The sequence below is a fragment of the Leucoraja erinacea genome, chromosome 9 (genome assembly GCF_028641065.1).
Source record: "Leucoraja erinacea ecotype New England chromosome 9, Leri_hhj_1, whole genome shotgun sequence".
Taxonomy (NCBI): domain Eukaryota; kingdom Metazoa; phylum Chordata; class Chondrichthyes; order Rajiformes; family Rajidae; genus Leucoraja; species Leucoraja erinaceus.
Genome location: NC_073385.1, coordinates 37,916,454 through 37,928,870, shown reverse-complemented (window position 1 = coordinate 37,928,870; position 12,417 = coordinate 37,916,454). Strand labels below are relative to the sequence as shown.

At 42.0% G+C, this 12,417-nt stretch overlaps 1 protein-coding gene across 2 annotated transcripts in view; it reads right to left on the bottom strand.

Moving 5' to 3' along the window:
* egln3 (egl-9 family hypoxia-inducible factor 3) overlaps positions 1-12,417 on the bottom strand; it is a 53,611-nt gene that overhangs the window by 18,804 nt on the left and 22,390 nt on the right. The gene's annotated exons all lie outside the window — the stretch shown is intronic.

Below are 12,417 nucleotides of genomic sequence, written 5' to 3'. Positions count from 1 at the left end.
ACTTCATAAGCCTTCTAAGGAAGTAGAGTTATTTGGGTGCTTTATTGGCCATTGTTTCGATGTGGCTGGTCCTGGGAAAATTGCTGGTGATATTTATTTCTAAGACCCTGAAGCTATCAACCATCTCTACTTCGCTGCTATCAATGTATTCCAGGGTATATGTGCTGCTTTGCTTCTCGAAGTTGATCACAATCTCCTTTGTCTTGATGACATTGAGGGAAAGGTTGACTTGGTACCAGGGTACGAGGTTCTCAATCTCCTTCCTGTACTCTGTCTCGTCATTATTTGATATCTGGCCCACTACAGTTGTGTCCTCTTCAAATATGTAAATTGAGTTGGATTGGTATTTGGCTGCACAGTCAAGAGTGTGTAAGGAGTATTGATTGTGGTCTATTCATCAGGAAGTCAAAGATCCAGTTGCAGAGATGAGTGCTGACTCCACGTTTCACGAGTTTGGATATTAGCTTGGATGGGACAATGGTATGAATGCGGAGCTGGAGTCTATGAGTAGGGGTCTGACGTAGGTGCCCAGGGCCTTCTGCCAGGATTCCAGGGATGAGTACACGGCCAGGCCGATGGCATCAGCCATGGATGGGTTCTGGCGGTAGACGAACTGCAGTGGATAAAGGTTGATTGGTAAGCTGAATTTAATATATTGCATAACCAGCTTCTCAAAGCACTTCATGATGGTGGATGTCAAGAACACTGGACAGTAGGCATGAATTTTTGCTTTTCTTTAGCACTGATGATAGTGGTCTTCATGAAACCAATGGGTACCCCAGAACAGAGTAGGTAGAGATTAAAGATGTCCATGAACACTCCCGCTAGTTGATCCGCACGGCTCTTAAGGATGTGGCCAGGGACTCCGTCCAAGCCAGTTGCTTTCAATGGTTCACCATCAGGAAAGCCGATTTAACTTCTGCAAAAGAGACCCTGGGGAAAGGCACACGCGAGTCTGACAGGATGAATGTCATGGCCCTGTTGGCCTTCTGCTCAGAGTAAGCATAGGTCATAAGTTATAGGAGTAGAATTAGGCCATTTAGCCCATCAAGCCTACCCTGCCATTGAATCATGGCTGATCTATCGCTCCCTCCTAACCCCATTCTCCTGCCGTCTCCCCATAACCTCTGACACCTGTACTAATCAAGAATCTATCTCTGCCTTAAGAATATCCACTTACTTGGCCACCACAGCCTTCTGTGGCAAGGAATTCCACAGATTCACCACCCTCTGACTAAAGAAATGTCTCCACATCTCCTTCCGAAAAGAATGTCCTTTAATTCTGAGGCTATGACCTCTAGTCCTAGACTCCCACCAATGGAAACATCCTCTTCACTATCCAAGCCTTTCACTATTCTGCATGTTTCAATGAGGTCCCCCCTCATTCATCTAAACTCAAGCGAGTACTGACCCAGTGCCGACAAACCCTCATCATAGGTTAATCTACTCATTCCTGTGATCATTCTTGTAAACCTCCTCTGGACCCTCATCAGAGCCAGCACATCATTCCTCAGATATGGTGCCCAAAATTGCTCACAATATTCCAAATGCGGCCTTACCAGCAACTTATAGAGCCTAAGCACTGCATCCCTGTTTTTGTATACAAGCCCTCTTGAAATAAATGAGTTTGCTTTCTTTACTACCGATTCAACTTGCAGATTAACTTTTTGGGAATCCTGCACCAGCACTCCTAAGTCCCTTTGCACCTCCGATTTCTGGATTCTCTCATAGAGTGCATTAAAATTGATCAGGGAGTGCCGCAGGATCACCAACGATGCTGCCTGACTTTGCCTTGCAGCCAGTTATAGTATTCGGGCCTTCCCACAGTCTGCGGACATCCAAATGATTATACTGGGACTCAAGCTAGTATACCAGTATGACCATACTAGTATTTTGGCATGAAATTGCTGCTGTTTTTTTAGCACATTCCCTTCCAATGAAATACAAGTCTTTCTTTAGCACATTTAAGATAAAAATCAATAATTCAGCTCAATAAAGATTATATTTTTTGGGGCTGCTGGTTTTATGTGTAATACAAACAATTTCAAAACTGAAAAATGAAATTCATTAGATATTGGAAATCTGAAATTAAAAAACAGTAAACATTGTAGATAGACACAAAATGCTTGAGTAACTCAGCTGGATGGACAGACAGCATCTCTGGAGAGAAGGAATGGGTGACATTTCAGGTCAATACCGTTCTTCACACACAAAACTTCGCCAATTCCTTCTCTCCAGAGATGCTGCCTGTCCCGCTGAGTTACTCCAGCATTTTATGTCTATATTTGGTGTAAACCAGCATCTGCAGTTCATTCCTAAACACTGCAAATACTCAGACAACATCTGGAAAGTGAGAGGATCAGAATGATAAAAAAATAAATGTAAGCTGACTTTGAATGCAGAATATAAAGAAAGTAACACAGTCCACTCCCACAATATAGGCATTTGGGTAATGGAAAGTCACCCTTACAGAATTCACAAACCATTACCAAATGCTTAGAATAACAAAATAAAATTCACTCTCACTGAATTTACCTAACAAAAAGGAAATAAATAAAATAATGACTTATTCCTACTGGTAAAATTTGACACGTAAACAACATGGCTTTGAATTACAGAAAATCCCGATAGTTTACTAAGATTACAACACCCTCACCTGAAACATGAGGGTCACCTGTAGTGTTAGAACTGGAGCTGTTACTCATCAAAACTTCCACTGTCAAACATTTTAAAATATTTTCCATTGGAAAACCAGAACTTCGTTTGGAAGGTGGAATTGAATCCTATTTAATATGTTTTTGTAATTTCGTATATCTTGAAAAAAATACTATAAAGATTCAGAAGTTAAAGCAATATACTCAACACATTTCCAGACAAGAATCCATTTATTAAAAATATTTAAAAAGATGAAAATAACGCCTTATGAACAAATAAAATTAACTCTGCCAGTGTTAAACCAAGTGAAGTCCATGTGAAAGAACTATACAGTTAAATGAAATTGTACAGTTGCCTTCAGTCATTTTGAGTTGTCTTCTGTCCTTTTTGTGAAAATATTTACAGTTGAATTTTTAATATAATAACAGATTTCCAACTTGATACCTACCAAACTGATTGGAGACTAAACGGTACCACTTTTATATAATCTGGCTCATCTATCTAGAAATAAACATTGTATCCAGGAGAAAGCAAGAACCGATTGATATACTGGCTCACTTTATATTCAAACCAAGTGGCTTTGAATCATCATTTTCCCCAGTTAGATTTCAACTCAAAATTTACACTGCCAGTCTTGTGCCTAACTACACAATATATTTTTCTTTTTTTTATCACTTAAATTTTTATTGGTTTTTAAGAGATATTTTCAAAACATTGCAACACCATCACCATAAATAAAACAAAGTAAGAAAAACAACAATCAAAATAAAAAAAATAAGTAGATGGGAGGGAAAAAACAAAAAGAAGTAAATAAATTAAAAAAATTGGAATAAGACCGTGTGGTTCACTTACCAAATTAACTATGTCCAGATTAGTTAACTGGAGATAATTCAACATTCATACAAACATACCATCTATATAACGCAATTTTCCCATATCTAGCTCGGCATTTATCTAATTGGTGTCATGGCTCAAATAAACGGTCCATTTTTCCCAGATCTTCTCAAATGAATTCTCCTTGACTCTCAAGGAATATGTCAATTCTCCATATTAAAGATGTCTCGCACAATTTCTAACCACTGTTCCTGTTTTGGACTTTTTTCATTAAGCCACTGCCTGGTAATGGCCTTCATACTTGCTGCAAGCAAAACTTTAATCAAATATGTATCTTCTATTTTTACACTATCTTTAATATGCCCCAGATACATCACAGGGCAGGTATTTGGGATTTTATAACCCAAGATATTATTTACAGCTGCATTAACATTTTCCCAGTATGGCCTTATCTTTACACAGTTCCAGAAAATATGCGAGTGGTCTGCCTCCGTACTCCCACACAGCCTCCAACAATGTTGTTGGACAGCAAGTTGTCTGCTTTTTATTTTGGGTGTTATAAAAAAGCGAGATAGATTCTTCCAGCAAAATTCTCTCCATACTAGTGAGCTTGTGGATGAACATTGTGTTTCACACATTTGATACCATTCTTCTTCTGTTATTTGAATCTTTAATTCTGCTTCCTATTTTGTTTTTATGTAGAGCGTTGATTCTCCCCCGCTTTCCACCAGAGCTTGGTAAAAAGCAGAGATGACCCGAGACCCCTTCTGTTTGTACGCATCCACAATGACCTTGATCACATTATTTGAAGTTTCATCTAGTTCTGGCCTTATCTCTTTTATAAAGTAGTCTCTTAATTGCAAGTATCTAAAAAAATCTTTGTTTTCGAGACCATACTTTGACTTTAAATCTTGGAAGCTCATAAACTCGCAATTTTCTGAAACTGTATACATTGCTGTGATGCCTTTTTGTGCCCATTCTTTGAATTTTGAATCATACACCCCTGGCTTAAACTTTGAGTCATATACGAACCACTTCAATGCGTGAACCCCTCTTTTTAATTTGTATTTTTCCACTATAACATTCCATATTTCTAACGTAAATGTTACTATTGGATCCATAGCATGTCTCAAAGCCCCTCTCAGATATTTGTCTCACACCAAAATCTGGGTCTGGTAACCCTGTATCTCCCTTTCCATCGAGATTCATAATTAGGTCTACACCAACAAGCCAGAGGTCTGAGTTGAGCTGCATAAAAGTATTTCTTCAGATTTGGTAAAGCCATTCACCCTTGCTTTTCGGCAGTTGAAGTTTTTTTAATTTTATTCTTGGTTTTTTGCTATTCCAAATGAATCTAGAGATCATTTTATCCCAGGCTATGAATTTATCTCGGGGAACATTAATTGGAAGAGAATGGAATAAAGATAGTAGTTTAGGTAGGATATTCATTTTTACCGTTTGTATTCTGGCACTGAAATCTAGAGGAAGGGTCGACCACCTCTCAACATCCTTTTTGATGTTTTCTTCAATTTTGTTATAATTAGTTTCAAACAAGTTGGAAATTGTTTTGGTTATAGTTACACCAAGATACTGCATTGTTTTAGAGTTCCATTCAGATTATATGCATCTCTGATTTGTTGGGATGGAGAATAATTGAATGAAAGAATTTGTGTTTTGTTATATTCAATATATACCCTGAGTAGTATCCATATGTTTCAAATAGGTTCATTAGATTTGGGAGACATATATCTGGTATACACAATATATTTTTCAATTTATTTATGACATGATGTGGGCATTTCTGACAAGACCTGGATTTATGCTAATCACTAACTGATATAGAGATGATGGTGGTCCTCCATGCCTCAAGAATTATCCTCTTTGCAATTTCATTTTATTGTGTAGGCCTCTGTAGTTTAAGAATTACTTAGTTAATGTTATTTGTTCATTACTTCTATTTCATTATTTAATAATATTTTAAACAATTTTTGCCTGCCTTGCAATATTGCTTTTAATTCCAAATATTTTTTAATACAATCTGCCTCAGAGGGCAGTGGATGCAGGTTCTCTGGGTGCTTTCAAGAGAGAGCTAGATAGGGCTCTTAAATATAGCAGTCAGGGGATATGGGGAGAAGGCAGGAACAGGGAACTGATTAGGGATGATCAGACATGATCACATTGAATGGCTGGCTCGAAGGGCCGAATGGCCTACTCCTGCACCTATTGTCTATTGTCTAATAGTTTTACCACAATGAGATACGAAAATTGCAAACATATGTTGCAAATAAATTCTCAGTCAGGATGGTATGCGACTAATGGGCCTATCCCACTTGGCGATTTTTTAGGCAACTGCTGGGGCTATCATAGACGTAGCAGGTCGCTGAAAGCCGGCGACAACCTACGTCATCCTGGCGACAGCCTACGCCAGCACCTACATCAGGAGAAGTCAAGCTACGCTCATTAGCGTCAAACTCACTGTTGACAAAAAAATGTTCAACATGTTGAAAATTTAGCAGCGACCAGAAAGACGTTACGACTTTTTGCGCAACTGAGGAGACTACTCCCGGCGACCACCAACGAACATGTGGCGACAAATTAGTCGCATGTAGTGCCTAAAAAAATGCCTAAGTGGGATAGGCCCATTAGGAAGGAATTTGCAGGTGTTATTGTGCCCATGGACTTACTGCCTTTGTCTTTGGTGGGAAAGGTTGAGTTTGGGAGGTGTAGCGCAGGTGAACAACTGGTGCTTTTTGTAAATGGTACATACTACACCCAGTTTATGATGGTGGCGGAGAGAATTCATGTTTAGGATGGTCGATGAGGCTCCAATCAACAGCTTGCTCTTTCCTGCATTGTGTCAAACTTTTTTAGAGGCAGTTTGGGGCTGCATACATTGATATAAGTGGAGAATATTGCATCAAACACCTAATTTGTTCCTTGTAGTGATGGTGGAAATGCCTTGGGTGTATCAAGAGGTCAACCACTCTATCTGCAGGATACCCAATCTTAGACCTGCTATTGTAATCCCATGGTAATTGTGTGACTGTACCGGTTCAGTTCCTGGTCAATGGTGGCATCCCAGAATGGTGGGGAGGTCAGTGATGATAATATCAATAAACATAAAGGGCAAGTGGTTAGGTTCTCTCTTGTTTGAAATGCTTAGCATTTTAGTAGAACACAATTTAATTGCCACTTACAGCCCACGTTAACGAGTACAATTTAATTGCCATTTACTGTTGTCTGGGTCTTGCAGCATGTAGGAATGAGCTGCATAACATTGGGGTTAGTGGAGATAGATAGATCAGCCACGATTGAATGGCAGAGTAGACTTGATGGGCTGAATGGCCTAATTCTGCCCCTATCAGTTATGAGTTTATGCCCTTATAATAATTTGCTGAGAAGTTGTGAACGGAATTAAACATTGCACAATCATTTGCAAATGCCCCACTTCTCATTTTACTGATGTAGCAGCTATAAGCACACTGATGCAAATATAAAGAAGGCACATCAGCGCCTCTACTTCCTGAGAAGATTACGGAGAGTCGGTATGTCAAAGTATGTCAAAGAGGACTCTCTCGAACTTTAACAGGTGCACAGTAGAGAGCATACCAACTGGCTGCATCGTGGCCTGGTTCGGCAACTTGAACGTCCAAGAGCGGAAAAGACCACAGAAAATTGTGACCAGTCCATCACCGGCTCTGACCTCCCCACCATCGATGGGATCTATCACAGTCGCAGCTTCAAAAAGGCTGCCAAATCATCAAAGATCCACACCATCTTGGTCACACACTCATTTCACCGTTGCCATCGGGAAGAAGGTACAGGAGCCTGAAATCTGTAACATCCAGGTTCTGGAACAGCTTCTTCCCCACAGTCATCAGGCTATTAAATAAATCAAATAAGCTCTGAACAATAACAGTCTATTATTATTATTATTATTATTATTGCACTACATCTGTTTATTTATTGTGTATATATGGTCTATGGTCTATAGACACACTGAACTTTTATCTTCCGTTTTGTATTATGTTTACATATTCTGTTGTGCTGCAGCAAGTAAGAATTTCAATGTCCTATCTGGGACACATGACATTAAAACTCTCTTGACTCTTGATGTCTTCGGGCTAACGGAATCATGGGATATGGGGAGAAAGCAGGAACGGGGTACTGATTTTGGATGATCAGCCATGATCATATTGAATGGCGGCGCAGGGTCGAAGGGCCGAATGGCCTCCTCCTGCACCTATTGCCTATGTTTCTATGTCCCACCTACACTAGTCCCAAGCATTTGACAAGGTTCCACATAGTGGACTGATCTATAACGACAAATGTGATCCGCAGCGTGTTGGTAAATTGGATACAAAATTGGTTTGGTCATGGCGCCAGAGGATAGTGGTGTCAGTATTCAATTTACTTTAATGTCATTTTAACTGAGTACTTATATACACAGAAGAAACGAAAAAAAATTCTCAATCAGTTCCCGTCAATGCAGTTAATAAAAACAGAATAATTACACACAATATCCGTTATCAGGATCGAACCCGGGTCTCTGGTGCTGTATGGCAGCAAAGCTAATGCTGCGCCATCGTGCTGCCCTGTTGTTTTATTCACATTCAAGATCATTAATTGAATTTAAAATCCACAGCCATGGGGTGATATGAATTTGGGTCTCAAGATTAGTACTCCACGTCTCAGGATTATCAATTCAGTAGCCCGAATGTGACTGGTTAGGGAATGTTGCGTTGGGTTCGGAGGCTGGGGGGAATGAAAGATGACGACCACGCAAACTCTATCCTTGTTCTATCTGGGAGGAGGGGGTAGGAGGAGACGTGGGTGAGTGCTCCATCCACAACAGCAGAAGGGAAAACCATGTTTACTGAAGAGAGGGCCTCAGCCTGGAGGTAGATGGAGCTGAGATGGAGATATTGAGGTAAAGGAATAAGGTCTAGAAAGCAACTGGGTGGGAGGAGATATAGTCAAGGTAACTGCGGGAGTCAGTGGGTTTGTAGTAGACATCAGTTGATTGTCTGTCCCCTGTAATGGAGACAGAGAGATCAAGAAAGGGCAATAGATATAAGAGATGATAGTTCATGTGCATTAGTGGGCAGCATGGAGTTAATGGTAAAGTAGGTGAAATCAACAATTTCTGAAGAAGTGTAGGAAATAACTGCAGATACTGGTTTAAATCAAAGATAGACACAAAATGTTGGAGTAACTCAGCGGAACAGGCAGCATCTCTGGAGAGAAGGAATGGGTGACATTTCGGGTCGAGACCCTTCTTCAGACTCTGAATAGGTGCAGGAGGCAGGTCTGATGCAATCATTGATGTGGCAGATATAGTGTTGGTGATTGGTGCCGGGGTATGTTTGGAACAAGGAGTGATCAGTATAACGAACACAGTGACAGGCCTAGGTGGGGCCCATGCTAGTGCCTTTGACTTGAAGAGCATGAGGAGTCAAAAGAAAAGCTGTTAAGAAGAGAAGATCTGCCAGGCGGAGGAGAGTTAATTAAGGGGAATTGATTGGTTTTCTATTCAAGGAAGAACTGGAGAGCCCCAAGTCTTCCTGCTTAGGAATAAGTTATAAAGAGACCGAACATCCATGGTAAAGATGTGGCCAATGAATTGAAAGTTATTAAAGTGGTGCGAAGCAGGTGGGAAGGGACAGGACAAGGGAGGGGCATAATAGAATCAAGGCAATTGGAGATAAGTTCAGTGAGGCATGAGCAGTCAGAAACGATGGATTTTGAGAAGGAGATGGAAAAGAGCAGTAAGGGATAACGTTGGAGGCCGGGGAGGGAAGTTTGCTAGAGGCGGTAAGATCACTCTCTATGGAATGCAGGAATAGGTAGGGACAGGAAGATGTGACTGGTGGTGGGGTAATATTGCCTAAACGGAAATCAGAAAGGAGTGGAACTGGGTAGATGTGACTGGTGATGGAATCCTGTTCACTATGGAAAGCGAAGACGGATGAGGACAGGGTTCTGGGATAACGTTGCAGTAAATGATATCACATAACTATATAATAGTTGGCAGTACCATGATCTAGTCATATAATGCTAAAGGTATTTTGTTTTGGAAGAGATGCATAGCAACTAAATTGTTTGCAAGATTGCAAGCTGCACGATGTACTGGTGCGGCCACAGTTGCAGTATTCTGTTGTTTTGGTCACTGCTATAGAAAAAAGTTGTTAAACTGGAAAGATTGCAGAGAAGATTTCAGAGGATGTTGCCAGGACTGAAGGGATTGAGCTATAGGGAGATGTTAGGCAGGCTAGGACTGTATTCCTTGAAGCCCAGGAGGATGAGAGCTGATCTTCTAGAGGTATGTATATACAATTGATATATCAACACAATTGATATTTAGTCACAAAAGGTCACCTAACCTATCCTTTCCATGTACCTGTCCAAATGTTTTTTAAACGTTGTGATAGTACCTGCCTCAACTACCTCCTCTGGCAGCTCATTCCATATAAGTACCACCCTTTCTGTAAAATAAGTTGCCCTTCAGGTTCCTATTAAATCTTTCCACCTTAAACCCATGCCCTATGGGTCTTGTTTCCCTCGCTCTGGGTAAAACACTCTGCATTTACCCTATCTATTCCTCTCATGATGTTATACACCTTTATAAAATCACTCCTCATCCTCCTGTGACCCACGCAATAAAGTCCTAGTCTCCCTATAGCTGAGGCACCTCGAGTCCTGGCAACATCCTCGGAAATTTTCTCTGCACCTTTTCCAGCTTAACAATATCTTTCTTATAAAAGGGTGACAACAACTGAACACAACTGGTCACCAATGTCTTGTATAACTGTAACATAACCTGCCAACTTGCATAGTCAATACCCTGACCGATAAAGGCCAATGTACCAAAAGCCGCCTTGGCCTCCCTATCTACCTGTGATGCCACTTTCAAGGAACTATGTAGTTGCACTCTTAGATCCTTCTGCTCTACAGAGCCATGGTTAGAATTCCCAAAATGCAACACCTCGCACTTCTGTATTATATTCCATCAACCATTCCTCAGCCCACCTGCCCAACCGATCAAGATCCTATTTTTGACAACCGTCTTCGCTATCTACAATACCCCCCACTTTCGTGTCATCTGCAATCTTACTAGTCATGCCTGGTACGTTCTCATCCTAATCATTGATATAGATGACATCTGCAGTGGGCACACCACTGTTTACTGACCTCCAGTCTGAAACAGACCTACCACCATCACCCCCTGTTTTCTTCCATGAAGCCAATTTTCTATCCAGTCGGCTAGCTCTCCGAGGTCACGACCCGTACTGTTGCTACGCAACGCCTTCTGGAGTACACCCGGTGGGCCGGTCTTCTGTCCCAGTATCCGGACTACACCCTGACTGGTTCCAAACTCGCGGAACCCGGGCAGTTTGGCCCCACGACTGGGGGGGGGGGGGGGGGGGGGGGGGGGGGGGGGGGGGGGGGGGGGGGGGGGGGGGGGGGGGGTGGGGAGTTCGGGGGGTGCCGGTGCAGTGTGGTCAGTGACTCTGGGTGGGCGGAGGGACCAGACTGACGGGAACGTGGCCGGGATTTCGTCCCCGTGTGTCCGCTGCCCGGAGCCGCAGCCCCGCTCCACCCGGCCCCATGTGTGGGTGCTGCTGACCCACAGCCCATGACAGTGCGGCCCACAGGGGGGACGGGGCAGAGGTCGGCCGTGGTTGGACAGCGCTGACCACGGGGGGTGAGTGGGGGCTGTCCAGAGGGATGCGCTCCTTCAGCCGCTTACACCTTGGTTCAGAGCAAAGATATTAGAGTATTTGGCTCAGAGCGCTCAGTCACCCTCGACAATTATTTACAGCGCATAAATTGACCATTTCGGCGTTTTTTAACAGGTAAGAAAGTACGCGTTTCGTGAGTTATTTGTGTATGCGGGAGGCTGCCATGTCCTCCAGAACGATTGAGCTGCTCCGTGCATCACGCCCTTTGACCCGATGACCTTACGTGCAACCTCCCTATAAGATCATGAGAATAAATAGGGCAGATGCATAGTCTTCCAGGGGAATCAAGAACCAGAGAAGAAGGTTTAAGATGAAAGGGAAAAGATTTAATAAATGGGTATATGGAATAAGCTGTCAGATGAGGTAGTTGAGACAGAAGCTGTATTGGGAGGTTACACAAAAAAAAGCTGGAGAAACTCAGCGGGTGCAGCAGCATCTATGGAGCGAAGGAAATAGGCAACGTTTTGGGTCTGAAGAAGGGTTTCGGCCCGAAACGTTGCCTATTTCCTTCGCTCCATAGATGCTGCTGCATCCGCTGAGTTTCTCCAGCTTTTTTGTGTAACCTTCGATTCTCCAACATCTGCAGTTCCTTCTTAAACAGCTGTATAGGGAGGTTGCATAGCAGTCGGATCATGACCCATGAACCGTACTGTTGCTACGCTACGCCAACTAAAGTACACGCGATGAACTGCAGGTAAGCACTAACTATTGTTTCCAGCGTAGCGGGCCCGTTAAAACCCGCCGAAATGATCAATTTTTGCGCTGTAAATAATTATGGAAATCGGGATAAGCGTGAGATATTTATCCTACTTCAGAATTCCAAAAGTTAGGAGAAATGACGGTAGATAGAAGCGAGAGCTGAAGCAACAACAGCCAAAGTGCTTGGCAAACATTGGCTGTTTGCTCACTGTAGTTCATCAACAGTAAGGCATTATTTGTGTTTTTTCTAGATTCCTTTGGCATCTAAAAAGTTTCAGAAGTGATAAATCTGGCTGTAAAATGTTAAAATCGCCATGGTTCAAAAAGTGGGTTTTTACATACAAAAAGAAAACAACTCTGAAGCAAAATTTTCTGCCAGATTTATCACTTCTGAGACTTTTTAGATACCAAAGGAATCAAGAAAAAACACAAATAATGCTTTACTGTTGATGAAATGCAGTGAGCAAACGCGATAATTCCCGATATC